General features: G+C 41.9%; 1 pseudogene; it reads left to right on the top strand.

Annotated features, from left to right (window-relative positions):
- The window catches only part of LOC149202479 (sphingosine-1-phosphate lyase-like), a 38,039-nt pseudogene extending 14,419 nt beyond the window's left edge, over window positions 1-23,620 (top strand).
- The last annotated feature ends 982 nt before the right edge of the window (window positions 23,621-24,602 follow it).

The following is a 24,602-nucleotide window of genomic DNA, read 5'->3' as shown; positions in this document are numbered from 1 at the left end:
TGTCGGATGTGTCTAGTAATGGTGGAAAGTATGACCAAAGGTGATCCACATTGAACATTGGGTGCAAGTCAAGGAATGGGGGAATGTTGAGCTCAAAATCATTATCTCCCATAGCCTTGGTGATGGTGTATGGCCCATACCAAAGTGGGCGAATCTTGCGGTGGGGCCCAATGATGCATTCCTTATGCAAATGTAGCCAAAGTTTGTCACCCACCTAGAACTTGTGTGGAACCCGATGTTGATAATGACGCTAATTGTACTTAGAATTGGCTTTATCCAATATGTCATGGACCTATTGGAAGACGTGTTGAATGTGCTCAATGAAGCTATTTGCCTTGTCGGCTTCGGACTAGACATGAGCTGAATCTGCCTGAGTCATTGCAAATGGTATGACCACATCAATGGGACATAGTGGCTGGAATCCAAAGCCCACCTGAAAAGGGTTGTGGCCAGTCGAGCTATGGAGAGCCTAGTTGTAGATGTGATGGACATAGGGGAGGCTCTCATCCCATGTGTGTGGATGCTTTGAGTTGTACATGCATAAAATGTGTATGATCATCCTATTGACAACCTCTGTCTGGCCATCAGTTTGGGGATGGAAAGTTGTGGACTTAGTGAGCTTGGTGTCCAACATCAACCAAAGACTAGACAAAAATGTATTGAGGAACCTGCTGTCTTGATCTGAGATGATAGACTGTGGGATCCCAAAGTGTACCCACACTCGTTCAAAGAAGAGTTAAGCAATGGCTTCTGCTATCATTAGGGGACTTTTAAGGTCTAAAATGGGCCTCCTAAGAAAAATGTACAACCAAAATAAACTTTATAAGAACCAATATGATTCAAGAATATGATGTCAACCATGGGGGATGATTCATCATTTTTGGAGTAAAAAAGTAAAAAGATTAAAAAATAATAAAATAACAAAATTACTTTTTCAACTTATCTCCCTAAGGAAATTTTGAGCAGGAGTACTCATGAAAAAATTAATTCCTCATCCAAAGAGTACCCATGTTTCATACTTTTGATGGACTCTACTACACAAAAAATGAGAAATACATGAAAAAACGTGATTGCAATCATGTTTTTCATGTATTTCTCTGTTTTCGTGCAGCAGGGTCCATCGAAAGTATGAAGCATGGGTACTCCTTGGATGAGGAATCAAATTATTCATCCAACGAGTGTTTTTCACTCGAAATTTGAGTAAATGCACAGGGAGATAAGTTGAAAAAACAATTTTTTCTTTTTTCCCTCTAAAATTTGATGATGTCATCTAATCTTATTTTATTATTTCCACTATTATTTTATAATTTCCTTAGGAGGCCCATTTTAGACCTCAAAAATTCCGTAATGGATACTCTTCTTGCAGGCCGCCATAATGGCCATCTTCGAGAATTTGTCGATGAACACAAAAACACAATCATTGCCATGCTTAGTAGAAGGAAGGCCTAACATGTAATCCATGGACATGGATTCCCAAGGTAGACTAGGGGTAGGAAGCACAGTATAGAGACCTTGCTTCTTGATGGTCGGTTTGGCAATGGTGCAAGCAGTGTACTTCCTGACATCCTATTGAATATTTGGCAATTAGAAATACTTCTACAGTACTTCCACCGTTTTCTCGTCGAAATGCCCAGCGGCCCAACTGTAGTGTGCTTCCCAAATCATCTTTGCACGCTCGCTTGAAGGAACACAAAGGTGTCCCAGATGACATAACAGAGCATCCTGGAGATGAAAATCTGGAACGTGTTGACCCTCTAAGAGCGTATGGTATGTGTGACCGAATTATAGGTCACTTTTGTAGAGAAGTGGCCAATCAGAAGTCTCGTGCCCACAAGAGTTGAGCACGGTTGTTAACGCCATGATCGGTGGTTTGCTGAGGCAGTTTGAAAAATTATTTTTGCTGCCGTTCTTATACTTAATATTCAAATGGAACTTTTGCAGGTATGTGGACCACTTCTGATGACGATCATTCTGCAACTTCCCTTGCATCTGTATGAACTACAAGGGTTGGTGGTCTGTGTGGATGACCGTTTCCTTCCCCAAAATGTAATGCTTCCATTGTAGGCAGAACTGCACAATGGAATACATCTCTTTGTCATAAGTGGGATACTTCATGACTATGTCTGAAAGTGTCTCACTGTGATATGCCACTAAATGCCCCTGTTGAGTAAGGACTGCCCCAATAGCATAGTCAGAGGCATCTATCTTGATCTCAAATGGTTGTTGCAAGTTTGGTAATGTGAGCACTGGTGCAGAGCAAAGGTGATGTTTCAACTCTTTGAATGCCTTCTGTTGAGATTCAAAATAAAATAATTTTGTTTTCTTTCCTCCTTTGGTGACTTGACTCAAGGGCCAAGTGATATGAGAGAACCCCAACACGAACCTGCAGTAGAAATTGGCAGGACGCAAAAAGTTACGGAGTTCTATTAGAGTGGTTGGGGCTGGCCAACCCCAAATGACTTAGATATTGGTTGGATCCACATGCACCCTCCTTTCATCAATAATGTATCCTAGATACTAAACTTGGGTCATGCCAAAAGTGCATTTCTCCAAATTGGCACACTGCTTATGTTGTCGCAGTGTTTGGAGAACCTGTTTGATGTGGTGGAGGTGCTCTTCCCAACTCTGGATGAAGATTAGGATGTCATCCAAGTATACCACTACAAATGAGTTGGTTAATGGCTGCAAGATGTCATCCATTAGCCTCATGAAGGTTACAGGAGCATCCGTCAACCCGAAAGGCATAACCAACCATTCGAAAAGGCCCTCCTTGGCTTTGAAGGCAGTCTTCCACACATCGGAGGGTTCAATTGGTACCTTGTGATATCCAGACTTCAAGTTGATTTGCTGAAATATTTCCCCCCATTGAGTTGGCCCAGAAGGTCATCAATCCGTGGGATTGGGTACCTATTTCGGATAGTGATCTTGTTTAGTGCCTGATATAGAGTCTCCAAGTCCCATCCTTCTTCTGTCCCAACATGATCGGGCTCCCATAGGGCGATGAACTCAGACGAATGTGACATTTCTGCAACAACTCTTGAATTTTCCTCTTGATTTCATCATTCTCCAGAATGGAGCACCGATATATTGGTCCATTGGGTAATGACGCACATGGGGTCAGATCGATGGAGTGCTTGACCTAACAGTGCAGAGGTACCCCTGCGGGGGAGGTGAAGATGTCATCGTACTCCTCCAAAACCTTGTCCATTTGTTGATGTCGTGTGGAGGGGCCCTCTCTAGAGGTCATGGCCACCATCTTCTTCTTTCCTTGAGGGTGTATCATTAGAAAAACAAATTTCCCGGTTTTTGAAATGAGCTTATTGCATTGTTTTGCAGTAACCAGAGAGATGGAGGTAGGCAATGCTACCTTCGATATCCTGTACAATTTATTTCCCAATGTAATAATAAAAATGTGAGGCCTTGACTCATACACAACATGTCACTTCCAAGTATAGTTGACCTAATAATACATCACAAACGTCAAGGGGAGCAACGCCCCATAATACCTCATCCGTGAAGGGCTTGATGTTGTATGGAAGGCAGCATTGTTGGCTCACGCCCAAATCCTGTCCTTGGTGAAGCTACCTAATGGTGTACGATTGTGGGTATGTTGTGGTCGGTAAGCCCAGTTGCTTCATGACCTCTGCTGTAATGAGGTTCTTTTGGCTCCTGCTATTGACAATGAACTGTAGCGGGGAACCCTTTACCCACATCTGGGAGAAGAAGAGACACTCCTCCGCCTCTGGATCTTCGAGTTCCTCCTTCTGGAGCTTTGTGGTGGCAACGATGGAGTTGGGCTCTGCATCAATAATCTACTTCCCTTTGTCATTCCCCTTGTTGGGTTCTGACTTAAGATCAGAACATGCATCTGATTCTGAAGTCTTCATCTTGGCCACCAATGACTACTTGGCCCGACACTCACTTGTGTTGTGGGTGGAGCTCTTATGGAACTCACACCACTTTCCTGTGTCCTTCTTTGGCTTCACAGTGTTTTCCTTTGCTTGTGGCTTTGGCAGGTTGTCCTAGATCATCCTGCCTTGGCTTTGTCCTTTTTCCTGTAATTTGGGGGCACCTTTCCCTTGCTTCAGATTCGCAGATCCAAAGTCTCACTTCTTCTGTTTAAACTTCTTCTCAATCTTGATGGTGTATGAGTACATTGTTCTAAGCTAGGATATGTCCAGGAGCTCCATCTCATCTTGGATGTATATATGAGGTAGTTGCGGTACTTGAGTACCAAATGTTTCTCAGAATCCTTGATACTCAACTTCATGCGAAGGGAATGAAAAACATTATTAAACTCTCGTACATCTTGGTCCCTTCCCTGCACAGCGTGTTCCACTTTATGTATTTGTCCTCGTAGCTCACGAAAAGGTAGTATTTCTCCTTAATGGCGTCCACAAATTAATTCCAAGTGGGAGCGTCTGAAAAAAGTTAGGTCGTACTTTCTTCCTTCTACTCACAATAGGTTTCCCACCAGTTCTTGACATGAGGGGCGGCTTTGAGTGGAGAAAAAGTAATCTTTTCTCAGTTGGAAAAATCATGAACATAAAAATATCCTTCTAGGAGATTCAACCATTTATCTATGACATCTACATCTATTTGGCCCTCAAATATGGGAGTGTCAAAGTTTACTTGTACCTTAAAAGGTGTGGATCCTCCAAAGTGGATGTTGGATGTGGATGTGCCATCGGTGGGCAACCTTTGAAGGATTTGGGAAAATTTATCCATCATCACATTCCTTTATTTCTTGATGGCCTCCTTGAGAAATATTTTGATAGGATCTCCTGCTCCCCCATCTTTCTTTTCTTCCCCCATGGGAGGCCGTCAGGATTTATGAGGCTCGTCTTGCAAAGGTTCAACTAGTTCGAGCCCTAACTCCTTATATCCTGACCTCGTTGGGGACATGCAAAGAAAAACATAGAAAGAGAAGACCCCTCTGATACCACTGATCCGAATTTAAACAGGAACGAAACAAATTACAGATATAACCATAAATACAGATATGCAACATAAATAACACTTCCTTTCATTAATATCAAATAATGAAATATGCTTACAAACAGAATGGGAATGAGACTAGCTCGGGCGATGGTAGCTTATCTCTGAGAAGAGATGTGGTGGCTACATTCCTTCGAATTGAGTTACAATGAGGTTGAAGGGCCTTTTAATTATTGAACAATAAGAGAAACCCCTAAACAACCAAAACCCTAACCCGAGGAGATGTAACACCAAGAGTGTATGGGCCTCATTGGGGTTAGTTGGGCAACCAACTTCCCAAGGTCATAACTTGGTCATATTATCTCTGTTTGACATGCATGATACCTCATTGGAAAGATATCTATGAGGAATACAAATGAAAATCAAATTTCAATGAAATCACCCAAAGTAATATTGCCAAAAAAAGGTCGTTTAGGGCCTCAAAACGGCTCTGGAAGTTCAAGACCTGAAATTTTTCCAAAAATAGTAAATTGTGCTACAATTAAGGAAAATGAAAAAAAAAAATCACAGAACAATGGTGGGGGTCCAAGTGGAATAGACGAGTGGCCACCAATATCCACCTAGATCAATTTCCCAATTAAATATGGGCTAATTCTCTCAGTAATTCTGCAAGGAAGTAGAGGTTTGGCAGACAACATATCTGGCTAAGTGTTGGCTTGAGTTGGTTTGTGAAGCAGAGGGATAGATTGTACCAGTGCAGGAATTGTTCGGGTTGAACAAGCATTGTATTTTATTCTCATATCTTCTAGTTAATGAAATATAGATAGTCGGGGTTTTTGGCAGTTGTTTCCCCAAGAGAAATATTGTGTTATGTGCGATTGATATTCTTCCTTTTTTGCTTATTGTTTTTATTGATCAATTTTGGTTTTCGCTGAAGATTAGAATAGATCCTTGTCTTATGTTTTAGCATATTACATAATATGTTGAATCTAAAAGTAAAAATCTACATGGTATCAGAGATAGAAGAGGAGAATTCGAGTTTGTTGTGCAGGTGAAATCAAATTTGCAATTTCATATTTCAGAGTCAACAATATGTCATTCTACGGCCTTAGACTTGAGTATGCCCTGGAGGGAAGATTGAATTACATAGCTTGGAAGGACATGATGGAGGTAGTGTTGGAAGGCAATGGCCTCAAGGAATTGATAGATCATGATATTCCTAAGCCTCTAGCATCTGATGCTAAGATCTGGTTGAATGGAGAAAGTGTGTGTCAAAGGTGAGAAGGATTATCCTAAAAGGAGTTTGAGATCACATTATCTCGAGTCTCCACAGTAAGGACACTCCATATGCAATGTGGAAGGCATTGATGAACCTGTTTCAAAATAGCAGTGACCATAGGAAGTTGGAACTAAAGGAAAATCTCAGAAAGATCAAGATGGAGAAGGGTGACTCAATTCCAAAGTACTTGACCAAGTTCACCCTTTTTTGGGATGATCTTGGAAGTGTCAGAATTGTTGTTGCTAAAGACGATATGGTGAGCCTAACTCTTTTAGGACTTCCCAAGAGATGGCACAATTACTAAGACTCAGTTGATGGGAGGGAGAAGCTACCATATTGGGAGGATCTGTGGTCAGATTTGGTACAGGAAGAAATTTGGCGGAACACCATAAATGAATCCTCATCAAAGGCTGATGATGAGGAGAATTGTGCCATAGCAGGTAAGGCTAAGAAAGGTAAGGGGAATTGATCCCATTCCAAATCATATTCTTGTCAGGGTGGAAAGAATAAGGACATGTCGAAAGTTAAGTGCTTTCATTGTCACGAGCTGGGACATTTTTCCACAAAGTGTCCGCTCAAGAAGGCGGGTAAGATGCCCTCGGGAGGAGTGGCAAGTGAGGCTCTTGCCTCACAATTCAAACTGGACTTTAGCCTCATCACTTGTATGGTTTCATCGATGATGGGTAGTGTATGGTTCCTTGACAGTGGAGCTTCTTTCAACATGACTGGTAACAAAGAGCTCTTTAGTAACTTGGAGGAGAAGGATCTCCATATGCATATTGATATGGGTGATGACTGGAGGTATAACACTACCAGGATCAATACAGTTACCTTTTAGAGGGAGTCAGGTTCTCCCCTCACTTTGTGAGATGTTATGTTTGTTCCTCGTTTGAAGAAGAACTTGGTACCTATTGCCATGTTGGAGGATAGAGGCTATGATGTGATATTAGTAAGGGAAAGGCGTTCCTTCGTCACATAGCCACAGGACAGGTGAAGAGGATAGGGGTTTGAGTGAAGAATATATACAAGTTGGAGGTAGAAGTTTATGGTTCCTTGATCACGAAAGCAGAGAAGGTATAGTGATCCAGGTGGATATTGGTGGCCACCTGCCAAGTCCACCTGGACCCCCACCATTGTCTTTCTCAGCATTTTTCAGTTTCCTTAATTGTAGCACAACTTACTATTTTTAGCAGTTTTTCGGGTCCTGAACTTCCGGAGCCGTTTTGAGGCCCTAAACGATGTTTTTTGGGGAATCCGGGGGCAACATGGGTCCATGGAATGGACCGATGTTGCTCGTTCCAACAATGGTAGTGCTCGGATAGATCTTTCTAACGAGCTATTGTACACGTCAAATGGAGATCATATGCCAAAGTTACGACCCCGGGAAGTTGATGTACCAATTTACCCCAAACGGGGCCCACATTAGGTTTTGGAATGTGAAGGGTTTTCCATTGTGTTTCTCAACAATAAATAGGCCTTCGAGCCTCATTGTAACACAGTTCAGAGGCATGTAGCCATCACATCTCTTCTCAGAGATAAGCTACCATCGCCCTAGCTGATTTATTTCCCTTTCTGATTGTAAGCATATTTCAGTATTTTTCCATTAATGAAATGAAGTATTATTTCCGCTGCATCTTTGTGTATATGGTTATCTCTGTAATTTGTTGCGTTCCTGTTTAAATCCGGATCAGTGGTATCAGAGCAGTTTGCTTTTCTCTGTTTTTCTTTGCATGTCCCCAACAAGGTTGGGATATAAGGAGTTAGGGCTTGAACTGGTTGAACCTTTGCAAGACCAGCCTCGCAAATCCCGATGACCTCCCATGGCGGACGAGAAGAAAGACGAGGGGGCAGGAGATCCCATCAAAATCTTGCTCGAAGAATCCCTCGAGCGACAACGGAACGCGATGATGGACAGCTTTGCCCAGATCCTTCAGCGGCTACCCAGAAGCGGCGCATCGGCTTCTAGCAGCTACTCTGGAAACGCCACACCCTTTAAGGTACAAGTTAATTTTGAAATCCCCATATTCGAGGGTCAGATAGACGCAGATGCTGTAGATAAATGGTTAAATCTACTAGAGGGTTATTTTTCTGTTCATGAATTTTCGAGTCGGGAAAAGATTGTTTTTGCTCTTCTCAAAGCAGCCCCCCACGTCAAGGACTGGTGGGAAACCTACTGCGAGCAGAAGGATGAAAGTACTGGCTCACTATTTTCAGCCGCAGCCACCTGGGATTCATTCCGGGATGCCATCAAGGAGCAATACTACCCTGTCGGAAGCTATGAGGATGAATACACAAAGTGGACCACGCTGCGGCAGGGAAGGGACCAAGACGTGCCGGAGTCTTTTCCATACCCTTCGCACAAAGCTGGGTATCAAGGATTCGGAGCAACATTTGATACTCAAATACCGTGACTGCCTGCACAAGTACATCCAGGAAGAAATACAATTCCTAAACATCCCCTCGCTTGGCGCAGCATACCGATATGTCGTCAAGGTCGAGTAGAAGTTTAAACAAAAGAAGCGAGACTTTGGATCTGCGAATCCAAAGCAGGGGAAAGGTGCCCCTAAACCACAGAACAAAGGACAAAGCCAAGGCGGGACAGCCCAAGACAACCAGCCGAAGCTGCAAGCAAAGAACAGCGCCGCGAAGCCGAGAAAGGACAATGGAAAATGGTGCGAGTTCCATAAGAGATCCACTCACAACACAAGTGAGTGTGGGGCCAAGCAGTCACTGGTGGCTGAGCTAAAGGTTTTAGAATCAGATGCATGTTCTGACTCTGAGTCAGAACCCGATAAGGGGTATGAAAAAGGGAAGCAGATCATTGATGCGGATCCCAGCGCCACTGTTGCTACAGAAAAGATCCAGAAAAATGAACCCGAAGATCCAAAGGAGGAGGAGCGTCTCTTCCACTCCCAGATGTGTGTAAAGGGTTCCCCGATACAGTTCATTGTTGATAGCGGGAGTCAAAAGAACCTCATTTCGGCAGAGGTCGTGAAGCGGTTGGGCTTACCGACCACAGCACATCCACAACCATACACCATTGGGTGGCTTCACCAAGGACGAGATCTTCGCGTGAGCTAGTAGTGTCGCCTTCCATACAACATCAAGCCCTTCACGGATGAGGTATTGTGTGACATTGCTCCCATTGAAGTTTGTGATGTATTACTAGGACAACCATACTTGTGGAAGCGACATGCTGTGTATGAATCAAGGCCCCGTGCTGTTATTATTACATTGGGAAATAAGTTGTTCAGGATACCAGAGGTAGCACCACCTGCCGCCATCTCTTTGATTATTGCGAAACAATGCAGTAAGATCATTTCCAAAACCATGAAATTTGTTTTCCTGATGATATGCCCTCAAGGAAAGAAGAAGATAGTGGCCGCGGCCTCCAAACGGGGTCCCTCTACACGACAACTATAGATGGACAAGGTTGTGGAGGAGTACGAGGACATCTTCACCTCCCCGGCAGGGGTTCCTCTGCACTGTCAAGTCAAGCACTCCATCGATCTGACCCCAGGTGCGCCGCTACCCAATGGACCAATTTATCGGCACTCCGTTCTGGAGAACGATGAAATCAAGAGGCAGATTCAGGAGCTCCTGCAGAAAGGTCACATCCGTCCGAGTTCATTGCCCTGTGGGAGCCCGATCGTGTTGGTACAGAAGAAGGATGGGACGTGGAGAATCTGTATTGACTATCGGGTGCTGAACAAGATCACTGTCCGTAATAGGTACCCGATCCCGCGGATTGACGACCTCCTAGACCAACTAAAGGGGGCGAAATATTTCAGTAAGATCGATCTGAAGTCCGGATATCACCAGGTACCAATCGAACCCTCCGATGTATGGAAGACCGCCTTCAAATCCAAGGAGGGCCTCTTCGAATGGTTGGTCATGCCGTTCGGATTGACGAATGCTCCTGCAACCTTTATGAGGCTAATGGATGACATCTTGCGGCCATTCACCAACTCCTTTGTAGTAGTATACTTGGATGACATTCTGATCTTCAGCCAGAGTTGGGAAGAGCACCTCCACCACATCCGACAGGTTCTCCAAACACTGCGGCAACACAAGCTATGTGCCAATTTGGAGAAATGCACTTTTGGCATGACCCAGGTTCAGTATCTGGGATACATCATTGATGAAAAGGGGGTGCATGTCGATCCAGCCAATATCCAAGTCATTCAGGATTGGCCCTCTCCAACCACTCTAACAGAGCTTCGCAACTTTCTAGGTCTTGCCAACTTCTACCGCAGGTTTGTGTTGGGGTTTTCTCATATTTCTTGGCCCTTGAGTCAAGTCACCAAGGGCGGGGTGAAAGCAAAATTCTTTTGGTCTGAATCTCAACAGAAGGCATTCAGGGAGTTGAAGGATCGCCTCTGCATGGCACCAGTGCTCGCGTTACCAGATTTACAACAACCATTTGAGGTCGAGACAGATGCCTCTGACTATGCTATTGGGGCAGTCCTTACTCAACATGGACATCCAGTGGCATATCACAGTGAAACACTTTCAGACACAGTCCGGAAGTACCCCACTTATGATAAAGAGATGTATTCCATTGTACAGGCCTGCCGAAAATGGAAGCATTACATTTTGGGGAAGGAAACGGTCATCCACACAGACCATCGACCTTTGCAGTTCATACAGACCCAAGGGAAATTGCAGAATGATCGCCATCAGAAGTGGTCTACATACCTGCAACAGTTTCACTTGAATATCAAGTATAAAAAGGGCAGCACCAATAATGTTGCAGATTGCCTCAGTCGACCACCGATCATGGCGCTAACCACCGTGCTCAACTCTTGTGGGCACGAGACTTCTGATTGGCCACTTCTCTACAAAAGCGACCCAGAATTCGGCCACACATACCAGACACTCTTGGAGGGTCGGCACGTTGCAGATTTTCACCTCCAGGATGCCTTATTATGCCACCTCGGTCACCTTTGTGTTCCTTCAAGCGAGCGTGCCAAGATGATTTGGGAAGCACACTACAGTCGGGCTGCTGGGCATTTCGGGGTCGAGAAAACAGTGGCAGTACTGCAAAATTATTTCTATTGGCCGAATCTTCGACAGGATGTTGGGAAGTACATCCGATCATGTACTTCCTGTGCCATTGCCAAACCGGCCATTAAGAAGCACGGCCTCTATACCCTGTTGCCTACCCCTAGTCGACCGTGGGAATCCATCTCCATGGATTACATGTCAGGCCTTCCTTCCCCTAAGCATGGAAATGACTGTGTTTTTGTGGTCGTCGACAGGTTCTCGAAGATGGCCATTATGATGGCCTGCAAGAAGAATATCACAGGAGAAGCCACTGCTAAACTCTTCTTTGAACGAGTGTGGGTGCACTTTGGGATCCCACAGTCTATCATCTCAGATCGGGACAGTCGGTTTCTCAGCACATTTTGGTCCAGTCTCTGGTCAATGCTGGACACCAAACTCACGAAGTCCACAGCCTTCCATCCTCAAACTGATGGCCAGACAGAGGTTGTCAATAGGATGATTGTGCACATTCTACGCATGTATAACTCAAAGCATCCACACACATGGGACGAGAGCCTCCCCTATGTTCAGCACAGCTACAACCGAGCTCTTCACAGCTCCACTGGCCATAGCCCTTTTCAGGTGGGTTTGGGATTCCAGCCACTATGCCCCATTGATGTGGCCATGCCACTTGCATCTACTCACATGAATTCAGCTCATGTCCAGTCTGAAACAGATAAGGCCACCAGCTTCATTGAGCACATCCAACATATTCGCCAGCAGGTCCATGACATTCTTGAGAAATCAAATGCCAAGTACAAGCAGCGACATGATCAACATCGGGTGCCACACAAGTTTCAGGTGGGCGACAAAGTCTGGTTGCATTTGCAAAAGGAACGCTTTACTGGAGCCTATCGGAAATTGAGACCACTCCGATATGGTCCTTACACCATTACTAAGGCTATGGGAGACAATGCATTTGAGCTCAACATTCCCCCATTCCTTGGCCTGCACCCAGTGTTCAATGTGGACCGCCTTCGGCCATACTTTCCACCATTGCTAGACACATCCGACATTGCAGAACAGCTCAAACCCACAGAATTAAATCCAGATTGCATGGAACAAGCTGCAAACTGATCGGATCATGGGCACACAGATCAAGAACACTCGCCAACAGAATATCCAACTGTATCGAGTTGTCAAAGCGGGCCAACTCCTTCAGCAGGGCAAGTGGCTCACCAGGGAACAAGTTCAGCAGAAGTTTCCTCATCTCATGGAGGAGCTCAACGCAATGGGGACCATTGCTTCCTAAGGGGGGAGGAATGATCCAGGTGGATATTGGTGGCCACCTGCCAAGTCCACCTGGACCCCCACCATTGTCTTTCTCAGAATTTTTCAGTTTCCTTAATTGTAGCACAACTTACTATTTTTAGCAGTTTTTCGGGTCCTGAACTTCCGGAGCCGTTTTGAGGCCCTAAACGACGTTTTTTGGGGAATCCGGGGGCAACATGGGTCCATGGAATGGACCCATGTTGCCCGTTCCAACAATGGTAGTGCTCGGATAGATCTTTCTAACGAGCTATTGTACTCGTCAAACGGAGATCATATGCCAAAGTTACGACCCCGGGAAGTTGATGTACCAACTTACCCCAAACGGGGCCCACATTTTGGCGTTTCTTCTCCTAGGGTTAGGTTTTGGAATGTGAAGGGTTTTCCATTGTGTTTCTCAACAATAAATAGGCCTTCGAGCCTCATTGTAACACAGTTCAGAGGCATGTAGCCATCACATCTCTTCTCAGAGATAAGCTACCATCGCCCTAGCTGATTTATTTCCATTTCTGATTGTAAGCATATTTCAGTATTTTTCCATTAATGAAATGAAGTATTATTTCCGCTGCATCTTTGTGTATATGGTTATCTCTGTAATTTGTTGCGTTCCTGTTTAAATCCGGATCATATAGAGCCGAGACATCGGTGATTTTTGGCATAGGTGTTTGGGTCACTTGCACCATGGTGCTTTGAAGATCATGCAACAAATTTCTATCGGTCTTCCCAAGGGTACACTTGAGCAGATAGACACATGCAAAGGGTGTACATTGGGAAAGTACACCAAGGATTTCTTTTATGACAAAGAAAGTTGAGCACATGTGATCCTCGATCGAGCTCACTCAAATGTGTGTGGACCGTTCTCGACAGCATCCACGACCAATCACAGGTATTATGTTATATTTGCTGATGTTTTTTCTCGTAAGTGTTGGATCTAATTCATGCAGAATAAAGATCAGAATTTTGAAAAGTTTTGTGAATTTAAAGCACTAGTGAAGAAAGATACCGGTAGGAAGGTTAAATCTCCCAGGAGTGAATAATGGTGGAGATTATGTATCGTATGAGTTCAAAAAATTTTGTGCATCAGAAGGCATTCGATGGGAATTGATAACACCTCATAACCCACAACGGAATGGGGTGGTAAAAAGGAAGAATAGAAGCATTGTAGGAGCGTCACGGGCAATGTTGCATGATCAGGGCCTAGCATTAAACTTGTGGGTTGAAGCATGCAACACAACTATTTATTTGCATAATAGAAGCCCTCATCGAATTCTTGGGATGAGTACACCAGAAGATGCTTTTTCAGGGAGGAAACTAGATGTGGGACATCGGGATTTTTTGTTCAACAATTGAATTACATGTAACCAAATATACATGAAAAAATCTTGAGCTAACAATAGAGTTGGGGATATTTGTGGGGTACACTTATACACCTCACAACTATCAAGTGTATCTACCAACCAAAAAGATGATAGTGGTTTGAAGGGATTTAAAAATCGTTGAAGAGAAGGCCATGAGATGGTCCCTTGAGAGGGAGCTTCAGCTACATGCAGTTAAGGAGCTTTTAGCTCCAAAGGAAGAACCTCAGGATGATGTGGAGCAACCACATGAAGAGGATCAGGGAATGGAGATACCCACTCATGTAGAGTCTTCCATAGATGGGAGAAAGTACACCACAGAGGCTGACAAGTTATTGCATGATTCTAGAAATAATGTGGGAGCACCCACATCACAGCGCATGTAGAGGAGGTCACCATAGAGGTACACTCGCTACATGGCTCCGATGAGTGGATGTGTAGAGACTTATCCATCTTCTTTTGAGGAAGCAGTGGAACAACCAGTTTGGATTGATGCCATGGTTGAGGAGTATGACTCTAATGTTAGGAACAATGTTTGGGATGTGGTCCCAAGACCGGAAGACAAGTCAGTGGTGAGTTCCCGATGGATTTACAAGGTAAATCAAGCAGTAGATGGTAGTGTGGAGATTCAAGAAACACAATGCCAGGTTTGTGGCCAGAGGATTTTCTCAAGTGGAGGGGATTGATTATGATGAGACATTTTCTACTGTTTTAAGGTACTCATCAATCAGATCCATTCTAGCACTGTCAGCACAGATGGGATGGAAGATACATCAGATGGGTGTAAAGAAAGCATTCCTCAATGAAATGATTGAGCAAGAGGTGTATATTGAGCAACCTAAAGGATTTGAGACCTTTGACAGAGAGTTGCGTGTTTGCACACTCAAGCGAGCCCTATATGGAAACAAGCACCCAGTGCTTGGTACACTAAGATCAATAGTCATTTCACCCGGTTGGGCTTCACCAAAAGTGAAGCAGATGTGAACTTTTACCATATTGTGGTTGAAGGTAAATTGTTGATTATTTTTTTATATGTCGACGATTTGATTCTGATAGGTGATGATAAGTTGATCAAGTCTTGCAAAGAGGATCTTGCCAGAGAGTTTGAAATGAAGGACTTGGGGCCCATGCACTACTTTCTGGGTATGGAAGTATGACAAGGTGACGAGGAATTTTTTGTCTCTTAGGAAAGTATGCCAATGAGATACTCATAAGGTTTCACATGGATAGCAGTAAACCCATGGAGACTCCTCTAGCAGGTAACTGGACGAAGGAGGATGCTTCTTCCGGTGAAGTAGTGGAGGCTACTATTTACAGATAGCTTGTGGGTTTACTCATGTATTTGGTGAACACATGTACGGACGTGTGTTATGTAGTTAACCATCTTAGTCAAGCGATGGTTAATACGACCAAGCTGTATTGGAGGGAAACCAAACATGTGTTGAGATACCTCAAAGGCACTATTCAGTATGGTTTATGGTACAGATGGATAGAGGGAGTGAAGCTTCAATACTTCACTGATGCAAATTGGGAAGGGAGTCCATCCGACAGGGAAAGAAAATCAGGTGGGATCTTTAGTATTGGGTCAATAGTTGTTTCTTGGTACAATAGGAAATAGAGATTAATTGTACTCAATTCAGAAGGGGAAAAGTACATGGTTGCTAGTCAAGCAACTTGTGAGGCTATCTGGATGAGGAAAATTATAGCTGGTTTTTTTGGTCAATAGATGGATCCAACTTTGATTTATGGTGACAATTAGAGTTGTATCAAACTCTCCGAGAATCTAGTTTTTCATGATCAATCCAAGAATATTGATATTCGATATCATCATCTTCGAGATTGTGTGCAGAGGAGAATTATGTTATTGGAGTACATTCCCACAGAGTAGCAGGATGCAGATATTTTGACAAAGGCATTGTGAAGATGAAAATTTGATTTTCACGAAGGTAGGATCGGGGTAGCAGATAATCCCTTTCTTGTTGAGAGGGAGTGTTAAAAATAGCAACAAGAAATTACAATTTAATTTATCCTTGAATTAAATTGTGAATTAAATCGAAATTCTATTCTCATAGCAACATGTAATAGTTAATTAAGTTAAATTTACTTAATTTACTTAATTGACTTAGGAAATTCGAGTTGGAAGTCTATATAGATTCATGTAGAGTGATCCCTAAATTTTAGGGGCCTAAGTTCAGTTCTTTTGAGTTGTAATTAATTAACTCAGTCTAACTGAGTTATAGTTAGTTAAACTAGTTCTAATTGTTGGAGGAACTAGTAGGAGGTATAGTAGTGGGGACGGGAACCAATGCATCCTTAGTGCCACACCAGTTAAATTAATATTCACTCATAAATAACTTATGCATGTCAGTTCAGACGAAGATCCAGTTGATATTAGAGTTTAGGGACAATGCACTATCAGTTGTATAATTTTATGAGTTCTACAGATGGTGTGTGCAATCAGTTGAGGGCCTATGGATGGATTGCATAGTTATAGAAAGTGGATTTCCCAATTAAATATGGGTTAATTCTCTCAGGAATTTCACAAGGAAGTAAGGGCTTGGCAGGCAAAAAATTTGGCTAAGTGTTGGCTTGAGCTGGTTTGTGAAGCAGAGATATAGATTGTACAAGTGCAGGAATTGTTTGGGTTGAACAAGAATTGTATTTTATTCTCAGATATTCTGGTTAATGCAATATATATAGTCGGGGTTTTTAGAAGTTGCTTTCCCCAGAGAAATATTGTGTTATGTGCGATTGATATTATTCCTTTTTTGCTTATTATTTTCATCGATCAATTTTGGTTTCCATTGAAGAGTAGAGTAGATTCATGTCTTGTGTTTTAGCATATCACATAAGCTATTGAATCTACAAGTAAAAATATACAATAACCAAACTCATACCTCAATGTATCTCAGGGGAGGCTATCACATCTGCACAAGTCAGTCTAGATTAATATGACACAACATCACAAGTATATTGAATCATACCTGAATATCCTAACCATAGCCATCTACATAGGCCAATCGACCAGATTAGCACGATATATATAACATCAAGACCTTAAATGTAGTGACCATAATCATCATGTTTTATTGCAATGCATATAACAACAAGTTAACTACCATGCATGACTAACCAATGCATGTGCATATGAACGCATTGATTAACTAGCATCTATCATGCATGTAACCATAACAACAGTAAAAAGGTAGGCACATACATAACCATAATGTATATAAAACCCATTAACCAACATACCCGAATTCCCAACATACAAACTTGTATGATGATTTTCCCTTACCCTAAGGACCAATACTGCAACCTTGCTCTAATAGTTTGCATCTCTAACTCTATCTTAGCCAAATTAGCATCATCATAACATACCAACAACATCATGATGACACAAACTACATAATGACCACCACGATGCATGCCTCACCTACCATGCATACATAACCATAATCATGACAATGTATGCATAACAACATATATACACTGCATGCACATCAAATGAATATACAACTGACATGCATTCATGACAAACACATCCCAACAACAACATCATCAAATTCTACATGACAACACAATTGTAACAATGACCATCACCATGCATACATAACAAGAACATATACAACCTACATGCATACATGGCAAACACATTCTTCCCATCTAGTCCAAGGGTTCAACCATGATCTGATACCAATTTGTAACACCCTCCTCCCACATTTACCCAAGTTAACTGGCCTACTCAAGTAAATATGTGACGAAGAGTTACTATGATATGACTCAACCTCATAGATCACCTTAAGGAAGTGGAATCGATAACCCAAAAACCTTACTAACTTCCCTCAAGTGCTACTGGACCCCCAAGGGCTAAACCACCCTTCCAGGTGCCCACACCCTCAACTAACTTTACTTTTCAATGTCTTGAAGTCCTAGTCGCATGCTTAAGCCTGCATCCATGTGATTGAAAGCCTCCAGTCACATGCATAAGCCTACAAGGGAGCAACTGTAGTCTCAATTTCACAGTTCTGTGCATGCTACCATGAAATTTGTGCCACCTTTTCAAGGCTAGACTCCAGGTCACTCCCCAAAACTTGATAAAACTCTTAGAAATGATAAATGACACATGGAAAAAGCCTTCCATACAAAACTTAGACAAGAACTTGACCTAACCAGGCCTAACCATGAAATATATTCCAACAACACATCATGAACATGTAATGTACAGGTCATAAATACACATTTGAACATAGGGGTCCCATACTTATTTGAGAATCGTAAAGAAGGTTTGATGCCTTCTCACCATAGATGCATTATCATCTATTAGGTCATACGTTCATTTACTGATCAAAACATGATGAGATCCATGACTAAGAACTGTCATAAAACTATGCTTATAACCAACATATAACCAACAGATTAATAATGATAGAACAACCATTAAAATCACATAATAACCAAGCACATTTGCTCATAAAACTCAAGAGGAAATATTCTTATTATTCATATACAAAATCCAACCAAGTCAGGGACTTCCACGTACCACCCAACCATAGATTAGGTTGAACCAAATATTTCTTTTAGTCAATCACCCCCATGAATGTGGGACTCACAACAAAACCAACCATGCTTCCTCAGGATTTATTGTGTATACCTTCATTACTGGTCAAGGGATTCCTAGGCCCGAAACCCTGATCTATACAACCAGGCTTTACCTTGTATCCCTCCATGTATAGATTAAGGGATTCCTCTACCCGAAACCCTCATCTATACAACCAAGCTTTACCTTGTATCCCTCCATATACCGGTCAAGGAATTCCTAGGCCCGAAACCCTCATCTATATAACCAAGCTTTACCTTGTATCCCTACATATACCGGTCAAGGGATTCCTAGGCCCAAATAATAAACATACACTACTAGGCTTTACCGTAATCCTGCCATATACCGGTCAAGGGCTCACTAGGCCCTAAACAAGCATGGATGCCTTTGGATCTCTCCACCTAGACTGTGAGGAAATTTCCCATCTCCACCCATAGGCTTACCACCATTTACCAGTCAAGGGATTCCTATTCCTTTGGGAATTTTCCTGAGTCCACCCCACTTAGTTTCGAAACCATCCAAAAATCCATTTCAACCAAGAAAAAGAGCCCCATGACACCATGGTAATCTGGAAATGGCAAGGCAAGGCTGAAAACCATTGTTACACCTAGAAAAACCCATGCCAATGATAGCAAGAGAACCAAATACACACACATGCATGTACCATGCATTCATGAACCAACTAGGAAATCACACATGCAACCTATTATCTACAAGTATTCCCGCTCTAGCTGATTGATCCAACCTTTTCCTCACTTGATCCTTGCTTTCCTTTGCTTTCTTGCCCTTCCTTTTCTTTCCTTTCTCCAATGTTAGAGTGTTCCAAGAATTCTATAAGTGTATAAGAGTATGAGAGAGAGAAAGAGAATAGAGAGAGCTCCAAGCTAATACTAGAAAAGGTTGTGAACTAATCCTCAGAAGCCCCTTTATTATTGAGGCCTCTGATTTCTTCATTTTCTTTCAATTTCCTTCTCGTGCAAATTTGTGAACTTTCACCTTCCTTTTCTCCTATTTTTCATTATTTTCAAAAATAAATGTCAATTAATGCCTCTTTCCTTTTCAAAGCCTTTGCCAATCCCTTTGCCAATTTCCCCTTAGCCATAATAAACCAAAGGAACACCCACTAGGATGTTTTTCCCAACATTCAACTTGGAATATGTATCCTATGACCTTGGTCTTATTTTTCTTTTATTAACTTTATTACATGGATTTTTAACCTAGGGTTGTTACAACAAAACCTCCTAGCTTTGATGGAGAACTCGGGAAGAAAGAAGAAGTCGAAGAATGGCTATTGGGTCTCATCAAATATTTAAGAGTGCAAAATTACTCTAAAAATATGAAAGCATGACTAGCTATATTTAATTTTAAGGGAAAAGTTGACATATTGTGGGAATGTTTCAAGAATGCCAAAGAAATTTGAGAGGAAAAGTTGACTTGGAAGAAATTTGAAAAGCACTTCAAAGAGAAACTCTTTTCTGAAAGGTACTATGATAGAAAAATCAAAGAATTCCATGAACATACACTGAGATGACTCACTATGGAGGCATATGCCAACTAATTCATAGAAATATTGATGCAGGTACCCTATATCAGATATTAGGAGGTAAACATCCATTTTTTCCTCAGTGGACTCCCATAGTTCTAGGAAGACCAAATAAAACTCAATGAATCTGGGATGCTTGCAGATGCCATTCAAAAATCCAAACACTATTATGACTAGTCAAGGCATAAGACTAAATTAAGATAAAATGGAAAAAGAAGGAAAATAACAATCTTAGGAAGAAAGGAATGAGATGCTCACACTACAAACAGGTTGGGAAAATCATCAAGTTCAACATACCAACTAGGAGTGAATTCCAACATAATTTTCTTTCTCTAGGTGGGAATAAGCCAATTCGACCAATAAGGGAAGAGGTCAGAGAAAAAAAAAACCATTGAATTGTTGGGGGTGCAGGGAAGAGCACTTATTAAAAAAATTTTGCATAGTGTTATAGTATTTTCTTCCCAAAGGTGTACGGAAAGAAAACACTTAAGAATGTGGATGACAAACAATCTCAAAAATATAGATGGCTGCTAAACATTGCAGATCTGTAGTAAATGATAGAAACAAAACCTGCCAAAGTCTTGATCTATGCCACAATCATAGTTAAACAACAAAATGAAATAGTAATAAATGAGGATAACTCCAATAATCCAATGGAAACCAGATATACAAAGAATAGATTTTATTAAATAACACCTGTGAAGTGAAAAAATAAATGTTACCAGCCCCCCTCCATGGGACGGGTTATTCGCTATCCTCAAACGTCTTCAACTTTTTGATAGATTCTCTCTCCTCTATAATGTGTAAACGCAACAAATAAAATGTTTGATCTCAATGGGAACTCAAATGGAAAGAAAAATGGTGTGTGACAGTGATAATAATCAGAGTTACAACAATGAGTTCAACAATGAAAATAATCAAAAGTGAATAATGAATGGAAAACCCTTCTATTTATTAAAAAAATATTGAGTTATCCTCGAATAATGAGAAATAATAAAATGTTATTAACCTCATTCTAGAAATAACCACTTGGAATATTTTATTATATTTGGTTAGGAGGGAAAAAGTATTTAATCTTCTATTTAGAAATTATAAATAAATAAATGATTTATTTATCATCTCAAAAAATATGGTTAAGGAATACTAAACAAGTAATAATTTATTTAATTATTTCTGAGGGATTTAGTCAAACTTGACAAGGAATAATAATTAATTAATGATTAATTAATTATTCCTAGAGAAAAATAAGATAATTAATAATTTATTTGTTTATTTTTCATAACTGGGTCAAATATGACAAGGAATATTAATTAATCAATGGTTTAGTTAATTATTCCTAGAAGAAAATTAAATAAATAGTGATTTATTTAATTATCCTTCATGGGTTTAATTATAAATTACCTAAAAAATGTGGTTTATTAAGTAATTTCTTACAGTGAAAGAAATTTTACTATGGTAAAATTGGCCTTACATGGTGTACTTCGATCCATCTAGTAAATTAGGCTAGATGATCAATTTTTTGGTGATAATAGATTTCCCCCCAATGTATGAGCATTAGGAGAAAAATGTATGACTGAAGTACGTTGTAAAGACACAATCACTAGACACAAAGTGGAGTCAGAGAGAGAGAGAGAGAGAGAGAGCAATAGATCTGAAGCGAAAGAGGATAGGGACAGAGGGGGCGAGACCAATACAACTCTCCTTTTATGTTGTGGTACAAGATCTCAATGAGGTGGGGGAGGGATACCTATACCTGTTGAGATAACTTAGTGCAAAAATAATGATGCACCCAGAAACATAAAACTGGGCAATGAAGTACATGCTGAATGGCACATGACATGCTAGCATAACTGAGCCAAAAAATAATACAATGTGTCCCATATACATAATGCACTTGGAAAAATATGAGTCAGGACTGAATACAATAATATATGAGTACGTGAGATATAATGGCCCTTCCCTCAAAAAATGGGTGGGAGGGAGGGTAGAACAACCTAAGAAGCCATGTTGAAAAACTGAATGGATCATTTGAAGGAGACATGCATGCTATGAACTGTGATCGGTAAGAACCGAACCCATAAAATCTGCGGAGCTACATCTAAGGTTGTAGGATAATATGAAGGCATCCGGGCATGTGGGGGGCTACCTAAAGGGCTACCACCTCATGAGGTCTAAAACATCTAACACACAAACAAAAATCATTGGTACAATCTTTTGCATCACTGGACCATCAAGTGTATGAATCAGGAGCATGAAACAACCAAGTCAGAGGGAAATAATGAGTCCCTCTACTCGATCTGAGGTATCATACAAGAATGGAAGTTGGAACCAAGATACACCTCCCTCTAGGCCATTATTATGGAATAAATGAGCTAATCTTGATAAATAGGGCCCATGGTAGGTGAGGCAATGAGGGTCCTCAACTAAGGCACGAGACGGAATAATAATGTGATTGATGGACTAACACTAGGGATAATGGAGAAAATGGGACTTATGGACAAACAGACGACTTCCCTTGTCAGAGCATAAAGTGCATGGTTGACCTGGTAGCGACTGATTCGACTTCGGAGGGGATGGGGGACAGTATGACTGAAGGCCAAAATGGGAAACACAGGATGAACGATATGCAAAGATGGATGTAATACTATGACATGCTATAATGAGATGTGAAACAGACTCCATGGATGCAAAGGTGACTCATCACAGATGCTCTAAATAAGGGTGACTCGATGACACTGCCACACAGAATAGGCCCTGTGGGGACCATGAAAGCATCATTGAATGATGGTTACTCATGATGAAATTCGACACATGAGATGATAAGCACCAAGGGAAGGTGGTCTCCAAAGTACAAGCGTCACATATGAAGAAATTCGATTTTGGGAGGCGACGAAGTGACCCTTCTTGGAAACATGGCTTCTGGGTGAAGTGTCTAATCATCAAAAACTGGGAAAGACCCATTATAATACTCGATGAGAGCTTTTCAATGGTTCTGATGGTTCATCAAACTGAACTACAGTTTGGTTATAATGGGCGACATAAAAACTGTGGGCTTTTCTATGAAAGGACGTTTTCCCTCCAATTTGAATTCATTTGCTATGTGAGCTGTGGTGAATTTTGAGAGGAGGAAGAGGCCCTAAATCTTATGGAGATCGTAGCAAAAACATTGACCATCAGAATCAGGATCTGCGACTTTCAGGTGCGTGGCCTTACTCATCTCTTCAATTTCAGTGGTTTATTTCCTGATTTTTGGCACCGTGCAGAACCCAAGGAGACCCCTGCTCCTCTTCACTACTGCATCACACTTTTTGGGCCCAAAAATGTGATCTAGCTCACAGGAAATAGGTGAAAACCTACGAGCTCACACTTTCTAGGCAAAAAATTGTGATTTGGGGCTGAAAAGAGGGGTGGCCTGCTAGCCTGGTGGGGGCTGTAGGTTGATCAATGTAGGTTAGTGTTTTATTCTCTAAACTGACAAGACATGTGGTGTTTTTCAGGTATGGCATGGTTTAGAATTAACTGGCATGAGCGAGACTTGGATACCCTTCAATCTGAGCTTCAGAGGGATCAGGGGGTTCGAGGGGTGTTAGCTTGCTATGGGGTTATCAAGTTGGTAGAGAACCCATTGATGAGGGAAGTTGAGCCCTTTCTATCGAGGATTGTGATCTATTGGGATCTAGACGAGGAGGTCTTTGTAGTGTAGGGGCACAAGATTGAGCTCACATTACTGGATATTTATTTCTTAACCGGACTCCCTCCCTTAGGGGTGGTGGGAGATATACATCCGGTATTACCTCATGGGAGGAACATTACAAATTTTGTGGAGCGCCATTGTCCATGGGATGTGCATGTGAAGGGCACAACCATCCCGATTGGTGATCTAGATAGGCTAGAAACACGATTTGTTGCCACAGTAGTGCTACGGGTCTTTGGAAGCCAGGTGTTTCACCACATCACTAGTGGGCAGATGATGTTGGTTAAGAGTTTTTTAGCTGGGACCTAGTATGGGTGGGCCCAGATGATGTTTTCATCAGTGAAACGATAGTTAACTCTATGCAAGAAGTAGGTGAACCGTGACTATGCTTTTGGCATAGTGTTGTGTGCATTCTTCTTTGAGAAGATACCCACCATCCATCCTCATGTGGAGATCCAAGATGGTGGCCTACAGGAGCCCAGGATCTGCCTCTTGGGGTAGCTACTACAGAGAGGAGGATGGGGAGTCAGACGGGTATTTTGACCTGTTCACACATTGGGATCAGATGCCCCTCTACGTTGACTATTATTCTTATAGCGAAATGAACTATCAGGGTGATCCTGACTTACCACTTCCACCTGGGCGAGCATGGGGACCAGATGGTAAGTGTTAAGTTGCTATTTTTGTGGTGGATTTCATATTTTTATCACATGTATATGGTACTTACTGTAAAATATGTGGTATGCATACATAGCACCGGTAAAACCGACAGGGTATGCAGGACGAACCGCAGTGCTAAGGGCTACAAATCAAGGAACATCGACATCATGTTAAGGTCCAAAGGATAGTGCACTACTTGTTGATCTACATCGTAGGTG

Source organism: Pinus tabuliformis, chromosome 2_1 (assembly GCF_031772625.1).
Source record: "Pinus tabuliformis cultivar Carrire ecotype Pingquan chromosome 2_1, CPIR1, whole genome shotgun sequence".
Classification (NCBI taxonomy): Eukaryota; Viridiplantae; Streptophyta; class Pinopsida; order Pinales; family Pinaceae; genus Pinus; species Pinus tabuliformis.
Note: the sequence above shows the minus strand (reverse complement) of the source record. Positions and strands in the feature narration are given on the sequence as shown.